The sequence below is a fragment of the Sceloporus occidentalis genome, unplaced genomic scaffold (genome assembly GCF_023333645.1).
Source record: "Sceloporus occidentalis isolate IW3139 unplaced genomic scaffold, rSceOcc1.0.p SCAF_143, whole genome shotgun sequence".
In the NCBI taxonomy this organism is placed as follows: Eukaryota; Metazoa; Chordata; class Lepidosauria; order Squamata; family Phrynosomatidae; genus Sceloporus; species Sceloporus occidentalis.
In genome coordinates this window covers 573,493-586,858 of record NW_028317123.1, presented here as the reverse complement: position 1 = coordinate 586,858, position 13,366 = coordinate 573,493, and positions in this window count along the sequence as shown.

Below are 13,366 nucleotides of genomic sequence, written 5' to 3'. Positions count from 1 at the left end.
AGGCCGCCTCCTCCGCGGTCGCCATCTTGAATGGATTACAAGTTGCTGTGCAGCTTTAAGACACGGTGGGCTATGATGTCATATCCCGGCGCGGCGTGTCTTCAAAGAGCTGCATGCCTTTTGATGCAGTCTATGGAGGCTGTGCTGAGTCGGCACAGCCTCCATAACATAAGAGCGCCTGGTTAACCGGCCCATTGTAGAGCGGGACACCAGGGGACCCAGTTTAGTAGCAGGGAGCCTGCCACCGCCCAAACCTGTAGCCCAAGTCCTAGATACGTCACTGCTTGGTGTGTGTCTAGATCCTTGGGTTCTGTCACGACCGTCCATTAGTAACTACGCCATTTATACCTACATACGGGGTCAGCTCTGGACCAAATCCATAATGAACATAAGGAACTTGTGGCAACCTGGAACCAACTAGCTTCTCAAGGAGTGGAGCCATCAGTAAAAACTCTATTTCTCACCCCAAAGCTGTTCCCACAGACCTAACAATTAACTTTCCACAAACCACAAGTACCTTAAAAGTGCTGAAGGAGAACGAGAAGAAGAAGAAGTCTATAAATAACAGGAGGAATATTTTCTTAATAATCCTTTTATCTAATTGAGGGTGCTGGGCGGGTAAGTGGCTTCCTTTATGTCTCTTACTCTTATAAATTAGCCTCTTTCCCCCTTAATGATCTAATTCCCTCTTACGATGACTTCACGCTCCCCTTAGTAAGTGCTGATGATATATACAGAATTCTATTTTCTAATTATTCTGTGGGCTAAATGGATGAAGCCCCCCAGTTATATCTTTCACGGTCACTCACCCTCCATTCATCCCATTACACGGAGCATTTTCATTTCTTTTTTTTTTGTTGAAAGAGAGTGCGTGGAGTTTTGCCAACGAACTGAGTATGAATCATTGTGACATTTTTCTGATTTCCAATCCGGAATGCTTTCTCAGCGTAATCATAATCTCTGTAAGGATGGAAGAAAAAACCTAAAATCTTATTTTTCCTGCTTTGTAAAGACCACGGATGAAGTAAAATGTTCTATACTGGTAGGTATGGCCAGCCCATGCTGTCCAGTATAAACTTGTTCTGAAATGGCCCCATAATGCACTGGTGCAGAACTCACGGTCCAGAAATCAACGATACAGATGATGTTTATAAAATCCTTTGTAATCACGAAGATCCGTTGCAAAGTTTACATTTTGGCTTAGCTGCCATGATCTGCCACGGTTGTGGCCCCCCCCCGTGCTGGGGTAATTCACTTAATCACTTATGATATCTGTAGATCAGGCAGAAGCTGATTGGGTGAAAGGAGCTCTGCCGTGCCAGGTCTGTGGCTATAGCACCGCTGTACCTGGAGCTCTTCGGGGGCGTTACTTTGTGGTGGGCAGGGCTTGCTTTACGCATGGCTAAACAGCTCTGTGGGTGGGATTAGTGTTGAGAAGGAGGGGCAGTGGGTGTGGTTAAACTAACTCCCTGGGGGGAAAAAAGAGCTAAGTGACCCAGAGACCCAGAGAAGCAAACATATATTGTAACAATATTGCAATAAAGTGAAAATTAGCAGAAAAAAATGAAATTATAGAAAAAATTACATTAATATTAGCAAACCAGACATTCAGGTACAGAAGGAGAAGAGGCCCCTTGTCTTGTGAGCTTACACTCCTACGGTACTCTCGATGGCTTTGGATGAACCCCTGAATACAGAAAAATCGTTACCGTGAGCAGGGAAGGTCACAGGGTTACCTTAAAACTTAACCACCATATTACTAAGATGCACAGAGCATAATGTTATTAATAATTAAGCAGCTTAATGTAAAGTGATCACATCGCAGACGTCCACGCGCTGACTTACAGCCGCGATAGAAAAAGCAGGCGGCTGTAACCGTACACTGCGATGCAAAGCTGCAGGCAAATCATTCAAACGCAGTCAATTACAGAAATCACGGGGAAAGAGAATTCTGGCGACTCCGTCTGTCGTTCTTTTCATCAAAAGGCCTCAGACAGCTGAATCAAATAAGAGACGGAGCAGCCGCCCAAAGAAAGAAGGAGAGAGGCAAAAAGAAGAGAGCGCTGGAGATCAGCGATTCCCCCGAAGACGTTTTCTTACGCTCCTGGGAGTTTGGTGCGCATATCGTATGCATCGGTGGGAAAAGATTGGAGAATCCGTAAATAAAGAGAGGAATCATCCAAATCAGTCAAATACATAAATATTTAATAACAACAATCAAGCAGGGGCAGACTATGGTAGAAAAGCAGAGCCCTCACGTTAGCACAGCATGCAGCCACGGTATCCAGCCATATACAGCGGGGGTTATATTACTGTATACAGCGGGGGTTATTACTGTATACAGCGCTGGGGGGGTTATATTACTGTATACAGCGGGGGTTATTACTGTATACAGCGCTGGGGGGTTATATTACTGTATACAGCGGGGGTTATTACTGTATACAGCGCTGGGGGGTTATATTACTGTATACAGCGGGGGTTATTACTGTATACAGCGCTGGGGGGTTATATTACTGTATACAGCGCTGGGGGTTATTAATGTATACAGCGCTGGGGGTTATAATTGTATACAGCGCTGGGGGTTATATTACTGTATACAGCGCTGGGGGGTTATATTACTGTATACAGCACTGGGGGGTTATATTACTGTATACAGCGCTGGGGGTTATATTACTGTATACAGCGCTGGGGGTTATATTACTGTATACAGCGCTGGGGGTTATATTACTGTATACAGCGCTGGGGGTTATTACTGTATACAGCGCTGGGGGTTATTATTGTACACATCGATGGGGGTTATATTACTGTATACAGCGCTGGGGGTTATATTACTGTATACAGTGCTGGGGGTTATTACTGTATACAGCGCTGGGGGTTATTATTGTACACATCGATGGGGGGTATATTACTGTATACAGCGCTGGGGGGTTATATTACTGTATACAGCACTGGGGGTTATATTACTGTATACAGTGCTGAGGGTTATATTACTGTATACAGCGCTGGGGGTTATATTACTGTATACAGCACTGGGGGTTATATTACTGTATACAGCGCTGGGGGTTATATTACTGTATACAGCGCTGGGGATATATTACTGTATACAGCGCTGGGGGTTATATTACTGTATACAGCACTGGGGGTTATATTACTGTATACAGCGCGGGGGGTTATATTACTGTATACAGCGCTGGGGGTTATATTACTGTATACAGCGCTGGGGGATATATTACTGTATACAGCACTGGGGGCTATATTACTGTATACAGCGCTGGGGGTTATATTACTGTATACAGCGCTGGGGGTTATATTACTGTATACAGCACTGGGGGGTTATATTACTGTATACAGTGCTGGGGGTTATATTACTGTATACAGCACTGGGGGGTTATATTACTGTATACAGTGCTGGGGGTTATATTACTGTATACAGCGCTGGGGGTTATATTACTGTATACAGCACTGGGGGGTTATATTACTGTATACAGCACTGGGGGTTATATTACTGTATACAGCGCTGGGGGTTATATTACTGTATACAGCGCTGGGGGTTATATTACTGTATACAGCGGTGGGGGTTATATTACTGTATACAGCGCGGGGGGGTTATATTACTGTATACAGCGCTGGGGGTTATATTACTGTATACAGCGCTGGGGGGGTTATATTACTGTATACAGCGCTGGGGGTTATATTACTGTATACAGCGCTGGGGGTTATATTACTGTATACAGCGCTGGGGGTTATATTACTGTATACAGCACTGGGGGGTTATTACTGTATACAGTGCTGGGGGTTATATTACTGTATACAGCGCTGGGGGTTATATTACTGTATACAGCGCTGGGGGTTATATTACTGTATACAGAGCTGGGGGGTTATATTACTGTATACAGTGCTGGGGGTTATATTACTGTATACAGCGCTGGGGGTTATATTACTGTATACAGCACTGGGGGTTATATTACTGTATACAGTGCTGGGGGTTATATTACTGTATACAGCGCTGGGGGTTATATTACTGTATACAGCGCTGGGGGTTATATTACTGTATACAGCGCTGGGGGTTATATTACTGTATACAGCGCTGGGGGATATATTACTGTATACAGCGCTGGGGGTTATATTACTGTATACAGCACTGGGGGTTATATTACTGTATACAGCGCGGGGGTTATATTACTGTATACAGCGCTGGGGGTTATATTACTGTATACAGCGCTGGGGGATATATTACTGTATACAGCACTGGGGGCTATATTACTGTATACAGTGCTGGGGGTTATATTACTGTATACAGCGCTGGGGGTTATATTACTGTATACAGCACTGGGGGTTATATTACTGTATACAGCGCTGGGGGTTATATTACTGTATACAGCGCTGGGGGTTATATTACTGTATACAGCACTGGGGGGTTATATTACTGTATACAGTGCTGGGGGTTATATTACTGTATACAGCACTGGGGGGTTATATTACTGTATACAGTGCTGGGGGTTATATTACTGTATACAGCGCTGGGGGTTATATTACTGTATACAGCACTGGGGGGTTATATTACTGTATACAGCACTGGGGGTTAAATTACTGTATACAGCGCTGGGGGTTATATTACTGTATACAGCGCTGGGGGTTATATTACTGTATACAGCGGTGGGGGTTATATTACTGTATACAGCGCTGGGGGGTTATATTACTGTATACAGCGCTGGGGGTTATATTACTGTATACAGCGCTGGGGGGGTTATATTACTGTATACAGCGCTGGGGGTTATATTACTGTATACAGCGCTGGGGGTTATATTACTGTATACAGCGCTGGGGGTTATATTACTGTATACAGCACTGGGGGGTTATTACTGTATACAGTGCTGGGGGTTATATTACTGTATACAGCGCTGGGGGTTATATTACTGTATACAGCGCTGGGGGTTATATTACTGTATACAGAGCTGGGGGGTTATATTACTGTATACAGAGCTGGGGGGTTATATTACTGTATACAGCGCTGGGGGTTATATTACTGTATACAGCGCTGGGGGTTATATTACTGTATACAGAGCTGGGGGGTTATATTACTGTATACAGAGCTGGGGGGTTATATTACTGTATACAGCGCTGGGGGTTATATTACTGTATACAGCGCTGGGGGTTATATTACTGTATACAGCGCTGGGGGATATATTACTGTATACAGCGCTGGGGGTTATATTACTGTATACAGCACTGGGGGTTATATTACTGTATACAGCGCGGGGGGTTATATTACTGTATACAGCGCTGGGGGTTATATTACTGTATACAGCGCTGGGGGATATATTACTGTATACAGCACTGGGGGCTATATTACTGTATACAGTGCTGGGGGTTATATTACTGTATACAGCGCTGGGGGTTATATTACTGTATACAGCACTGGGGGTTATATTACTGTATACAGCGCTGGGGGTTATATTACTGTATACAGCGCTGGGGGTTATATTACTGTATACAGCACTGGGGGGTTATATTACTGTATACAGTGCTGGGGGTTATATTACTGTATACAGCACTGGGGGGTTATATTACTGTATACAGTGCTGGGGGTTATATTACTGTATACAGCGCTGGGGGTTATATTACTGTATACAGCACTGGGGGGTTATATTACTGTATACAGCACTGGGGGTTAAATTACTGTATACAGCGCTGGGGGTTATATTACTGTATACAGCGCTGGGGGTTATATTACTGTATACAGCGGTGGGGGTTATATTACTGTATACAGCGCTGGGGGGTTATATTACTGTATACAGCGCTGGGGGTTATATTACTGTATACAGCGCTGGGGGGGTTATATTACTGTATACAGCGCTGGGGGTTATATTACTGTATACAGCGCTGGGGGTTATATTACTGTATACAGCGCTGGGGGTTATATTACTGTATACAGCACTGGGGGGTTATTACTGTATACAGTGCTGGGGGTTATATTACTGTATACAGCGCTGGGGGTTATATTACTGTATACAGCGCTGGGGGTTATATTACTGTATACAGAGCTGGGGGGTTATATTACTGTATACAGAGCTGGGGGGTTATATTACTGTATACAGCGCTGGGGGTTATATTACTGTATACAGCGCTGGGGGTTATATTACTGTATACAGAGCTGGGGGGTTATATTACTGTATACAGAGCTGGGGGGTTATATTACTGTATACAGCGCTGGGGGTTATATTACTGTATACAGCGCTGGGGGTTATATTACTGTATACAGTGCTGGGGGTTATATTACTGTATACAGTGCTGGGGGGTTATATTACTGTATACAGAGCTGGGGGGTTAAATTACTGTATACAGCGCTGGGGGTTATATTACTGTATACAGCGCTGGGGGTTATATTACTGTATACAGCGGTGGGGGTTATATTACTGTATACAGCGCTGGGGGGTTATATTACTGTATACAGCGCTGGGGGTTATATTACTGTATACAGCGCTGGGGGGGTTATATTACTGTATACAGCGCTGGGGGTTATATTACTGTATACAGCGCTGGGGGTTATATTACTGTATACAGCGCTGGGGGTTATATTACTGTATACAGCACTGGGGGGTTATTACTGTATACAGTGCTGGGGGTTATATTACTGTATACAGCGCTGGGGGTTATATTACTGTATACAGCGCTGGGGGTTATATTACTGTATACAGAGCTGGGGGGTTATATTACTGTATACAGAGCTGGGGGGTTATATTACTGTATACAGCGCTGGGGGTTATATTACTGTATACAGCGCTGGGGGTTATATTACTGTATACAGAGCTGGGGGGTTATATTACTGTATACAGAGCTGGGGGGTTATATTACTGTATACAGCGCTGGGGGTTATATTACTGTATACAGCGCTGGGGGTTATATTACTGTATACAGTGCTGGGGGTTATATTACTGTATACAGTGCTGCGGGTTATATTACTGTATACAGCGCTGGGGGTTATATTACTGTATACAGCGGTGGGGGTTATATTACTGTATACAGCGCTGGGGGTTATATTACTGTATACAGCGCTGGGGGTTATATTACTGTATACAGCGCTGGGGGGTTATATTACTGTATACAGCGCTGGGGGTTATATTACTGTATACAGTGCTGGGGGTTATATTACTGTATACAGCGCTGGGGGTTATATTACTGTATACAGCGGTGGGGGTTATATTACTGTATACAGCGCTGGGGGTTATATTACTGTATACAGCGCTGGGGGTTATATTACTGTATACAGCGCTGGGGGTTATATTACTGTATACAGCGGTGGGGGTTATATTACTGTATACAGCGCTGGGGGTTATATTACTGTATACAGCGCTGGGGGTTATATTACTGTATACAGCGCTGGGGGGTTATATTACTGTATACAGCGCTGGGGGTTATATTACTGTATACAGTGCTGGGGGTTATATTACTGTATACAGCGCTGGGGGTTATATTACTGTATACAGCGGTGGGGGTTATATTACTGTATACAGTGCTGGGGGTTATATTACTGTATACAGCGCTGGGGGTTATATTACTGTATACAGCGGTGGGGGTTATATTACTGTATACAGCGCTGGGGGTTATATTACTGTATACAGCGCTGGGGGTTATATTACTGTATACAGCGCTGGGGGTGGTAGGAACCCGTTTCTTCTCCCAAGTCAGAAAATTCTAATTAGCTCTAAAGAAAACTTACCGACCTTCTCATTAGAAGCCGACTCCAAATCCCATGAAGCTTTGCCCCGGGGCTCATAACCCTGCAAAGCTGGCACTCTACACCTGCAGTCAATCAACTATGAACCAAATCCCTTTAATCCAATAACAACTCTGGGTTTAATATCAAATAACCGAGAACGCATACGAAGCGACGAACACAAGAGTAGAACACGCACTTATGTACATATAGAATATATGTATGTATGTATGTATTTTTATATGCATACGAAGGAGGGACTTCAGTGGTCTTCAGAAGGATCACGTGTGCGATGTATGTAATATGTCATGGTTAGTATACATTGTTGCGCTGCTATGGATATTTGTCTGGATCCATGTATTGGAGATATTTGAAATAGTTGTGGGTTGCACCCATGTACGTCTGCCCGTGGACATATGTATGATTTTATACACACGTGTGGCCTGTTACAAACAGCAGCTCTTGCGTGTCATCGAGAGGCAGGCAAGGAAATGATTGGGAATCTTCTTATTGAGCGAGCTATAAACAGAAAGGCATAAATAAACAAAGGGGGGGGTCGGAGGGGTAAATGGATGGAAGTAATTGGGAGGGGGGAGGAGAGAAAGTGAAAAAAGAAAAAAGGAAAAAAAAAAAGATTGTGAATTAACCCTTCATAGATGCGTTGGAAAATCTCCAGCAATCGAAGGGTTGCAGCTGAGGCATCCGCATGCCCTCTTCAACAATTCAGAAATTATTTAAATGCATGCATTTCGCATAATGTTTCATAATCCTGGGACGTTAAAAGGAAGGCGACTAAATATGTACAGCCTGGAGAGGAGAAAGGAGAGGGGATGCGGTTTAGGGGGTTTATTTCAGAGGAGAAATGTTAGAAGAAGAGGTCATAATCTAAAACTGGAGGAAGAGAGGATTGGGTGGACTGTAAGGAAATGTTACTTTTCTGAAAAGGTGGTAGATAAGTAGAACAGCCTCCCAGCAGAAGTGGTAGAGGCTATTACAGTGAGGGTATTAAACATGCATGGGATAGGCATACGGCTCCTGAATCTAAGACGAGACCAACGACTGATTAAGGTTTGAGTGTATATATATATATATATATATATATATATATATATATATATATGCAGTGTTCTCTTCATCATTCACTCCTCAGTCAGCAGTAAAGTAGACTCACTATTTAAACAAACTGTGCAAATCCCCTCCTTAAGGGCCGGATACAGAGTTTTCAGGCTAATCCAGAGCATATTCCGTAATTGTTCGCAATTTTAATTGAGCAGCTGGGTAGAAATCCTAATAATACTGCCGTAAATCCCAATCAAAAGAAAAATATCTAATCATCTTCTGCAAATAAAAAAAATACCTCCCAAGTACCTCTTTTTCCTCCCCGTTGCCCCTTTTTCCCAGGAGGTCAGAATGTTTGCTGGGGATGAGGGTATCGCAGGGTTCTACAGCCCTGAAAGCCCCGATAATGTGTAAAGAAACAACAGAATATTTGTTTATAAACTAAGTTGTGTAAATAAAATACAGTGATGGGTATAAATAAATAAACAGTAAATCTCGTTAAATTGTTTTAAAAGGTGTCATATCACCATAGCAACCAATAGAAGCAGATGGGACCATTCCATTGGCTGTTATTGTGAAAACAAACTGGAGCATACTGTGCAAATATATGCCACTAACTGTGAACTGCAACTCCCATCAAGCGCAGTTGTATACTGTTTATTTTGTTCTGGGTTTTTTTCACTGCAGACGGCGAAATGTATTATTCCAGTGAAATGATCCTGCGGCGGCGCTGGTCAAGGTCCGCGAGATCGCACGTCCCGCACATGGAAGGAATTTATACCCGAAGAGGGCCGCTAAGTCTGTTTTTTTTCTATAATGGTTTGGTGACAGCTGTACAAGTGGTTCAGCCAAACAACCTTTCTAACATTATTTATATCCTGCAAATTTATGGACTTAAAGTCTCTTCAGAAAAAGATAACAAAATATTACCGGTAGATAGCTACATATATATTATTATTAATATTATTATTATTTGTATTTTATTATTATTATTATTATTTGTATTTTATTATTATTTTTATAATAAGCATTAATGATAATTATAATAATAATTAGGTTGTAAGGTTTGAGAGCAGATGCATTCATATTGCTCCTTCTTTTATGCCTGTATATTTATCACTGTAATTCCTCCCCAACAATCTAATGTAGGAACGTGGCCATCAAGACCAGACTGAAGCAGGATCCCTACTGGCCATGAAGACCAGACTGAAGCAGGATCCCCTACAGGGTCATCAAGACCAGACTGAAGCAGGATCCTCTACTGGCCATGAAGACCACACTGAAGCAGGATCCCTACTGGCCATGAAGACCAGACTGAAGCAGGATCCCCTACAGGGTCATCAAGACCAGACTGAAGCAGGATCCTCTACTGGCCATGAAGACCACACTGAAGCAGGATCCCTACTGGCCATGAAGACCAGACTGAAGCAGGATCCCCTACTGACCATCAAGACCAGACTGAAGCAGGATCCCCTACTGGCCATCAAGACCAGACTGAAGCAGGATCCCCTACTGACCATCAAGACCAGACTGAAGCAAGATCCCCTACTGGCCATCAAGACCAGACTGAAGCAGGATCCCCTACTGGTTATCAAGACCAGACTGAAGCAGGATCCCCTACTGACCATCAAGACCAGACTGAAGCAGGATCCCCTACTGACCATCAAGACCAGACTCAAGCAGGATTCCCTACTGACCATCAAGACCAGACTGAAGCAGGATCCCCTACTGACCATCAAGACCAGACTGAAGCAGGATCCCCTACTGGTTATCAAGGCCAGAATGAAGCAGGATCCCCTACAGGGTCATCAAGACCAGACTGAAGCAGGATCCCCTACTGGTTATCAAGGCCAGAATGAAGCAGGATCCCCTACAGGGTCATCAAGACCAGACTGAAGCAGGATCCCCTACTGACCATCAAGACCAGACTCAAGCAGGATCCCCTACAGGGTCATCAAGACCACACTGAAGAAGAATTCCCTACTGGGCATCAAGACCGGTCCCGAATCATGGTGGGACAGCCGGATAGGGTGGCGAAACAGGACTGTCCCACGCAAAGCGAGACAGTTGGGAGGCGTGGATGGGAGGATATGGATGAAGCGAGACTAATACAATGGCTCAGAGGACAATGAGAATGCGAGGTGGGAATGGAAAGATATGCGAGGCATAAGGAAACCTCCGTGAGAACAGAACAATGGTTTGGAGAGAAGGGAGAACAGAGAGGGTGTGGGACGGGGAGAGAGGGTCGGTAAAATGAAGACAGATGTGGAGGGAGAGAGGGGATTAAAAGGCCCAATTAATGTGTCAGCGCCAGGGAGCTGCAGAGCGTTACATGCCGCAGCCCACGATACGCGGAACGCTCTGCGGATTAACCCTTCCAGCATGCCCAGTGCCCCCTTCCCAATCCCCGTCTTTAGGATAGGAAAAAATTGTACCTTGACTGCCAGGATATATTATGTATTGTTCTCATTAAACACCAATTCCAGAATAAAAATCCGTCTCTCTGGGACCAAATGCCACAAGAATATTAAATTAGTCTTTTAATGAGGGAATTTTTAATGGGGGGGAACAATTACAACCCAATTAAAGATGGAGGGCAAAAGTTCAAGGTGACTCTAGTGAGTGCACCTCATTACAGCTTTAATGCCCCGGTCTTATTGTATCATCAGTACCCACAACTGCCCCCGTCGAACTAATGGACCCCACATTCCCACCCTCCTGGCAGACAGCTTCTAGAAAACCAGCTGGGGTATTAGAGCTCAAAACATTTAGCTTGTGTGCCAGATGATGGCTGTCTACATACACTTACATCGGAACTCTTTAAATGAGCGGACCCTTCGAAAATTAACCCTTCAATATCCCATAGCAAACCAAAATATTCTAATGATGGTCTTTTTGGGGACTATGACTTGTCAGGAGGTAAACGTGTTCTGAATTAAGCCACCTGTATTCAAGCAGGGATTGAAAAAGCACTGAGTCCATACCCCAAACAGTCTCTTTTATTGTAATCCACCGGTTTCTATGACCTCCTTCTGCCTGGTCCTCCTTGATTCCACCGCTCTCTGTCCTCAGTCCCTGTTGTCGCATCACCCGAATCTCAGTCTCTACTAAACCTTATTGGGAAACACACGTGTTTGTAAAAAGCCCATCTCTTTTACATACATAAGCAGTAAGCACATGATTTTCCTTAAAGTTTCTTATCAGTGTCATGAGTTATGCTGTGTGACTGTCAAGAGATACACAAGAACAAGAACGAGAAGTGTGTGTTAATAAAGGCGATATTGGGGGAAAATGTCTAAAATTGAAAACTAGATTAATATTATATATATATATAATATATTATATTATTATTATATATACATAAAATGTATATATGTATACATTTTATGTATATATAATGTATATATATAATTTATTTTATTTATATATATAATTTTGTTTGTTTATAAATATATATACCGTATATATAATTCTATTTATATATTTTATATATATATATATATATATATATGAAAATATTTAACACATTTTACACTGTAATAATGGTAATATTTTCCCAACCTTGCTTCATTTATCAAACACTGACCATATTCATCCTTTATTTATTGTAATGCCATACAAATCTATTACACACCTTATTAAAATATATTTTAAAATAATATGAATAGGATACAGGAATTGTCAATTTAATTGCCGTCCTCTACGATTTCACAGCTAAAAAGCTTTTTATGGCGATCCTTAGGGATTTATGGAGAATAAATGGGCCTGATTGTGGGCTTTAATAATGGATGTCATTTAGGAAACTGCATCCAATCTCTAAAAGGGTCTCTTATATGGAACGAACCCTTTCACTGCCAAGAGATGGGTAATATTGGATGTGTGGAAATAGAGGATTCGGTTACACAGAGCAATTATAGGAGGCATCAAGAGTATGGATGTGTTTGTAGAGTAATAGGAGAGGTTATAGGGGTAATAGGTGTTATGGGGGTAATAGGAGTAATTGGAGGGGTTAAAATGAGACGTTATATGGGAGTAATAGGCATTACTGGGCAGTGTGTTGTATAGAGTGTAAGCGTGTGTTATAAAAACTCCCCGGAGCGAGTGTCACCCACCCGTGTAGCCTATTGTTTTGGTGGGTTGCGAATGAGTGAAAAAAGGAGAGAAGCATGAGTGAGTGAATAAGGAATGAATGTGGAAGTAAAGCCAATCTCCAAAATTACAGATTTCAGAGATAGATTATGGAGAGTTCCCAAAGGTAACATTATCGAAACAAGGAAAATGCGGAGTGACCCTTGTGAGCATTAAAAATATAATAAAGAAACAAGGGAGGAGAGGAGTTTGTGCCGAATCAGCACCGGATCATTCTCCTCCGCTCTCGAGGCTGCACAAGGTGCTGGACCGTCGGCTCACCCAGCCATACCATTTACCATCTATACCATTAGTGGGCTCGGCATCGTCGAGCGAACCCTCGTGCTATTGGATTTTTACGCAGTGCTCCTGCTTTATAGCAGTGGATAGCAGGCAGCGAGTGAGCCAGTGATCGGTTTAATATAGTAAGGAATGGAAGTCCCCTGCGCGGTGAGGCTCAGT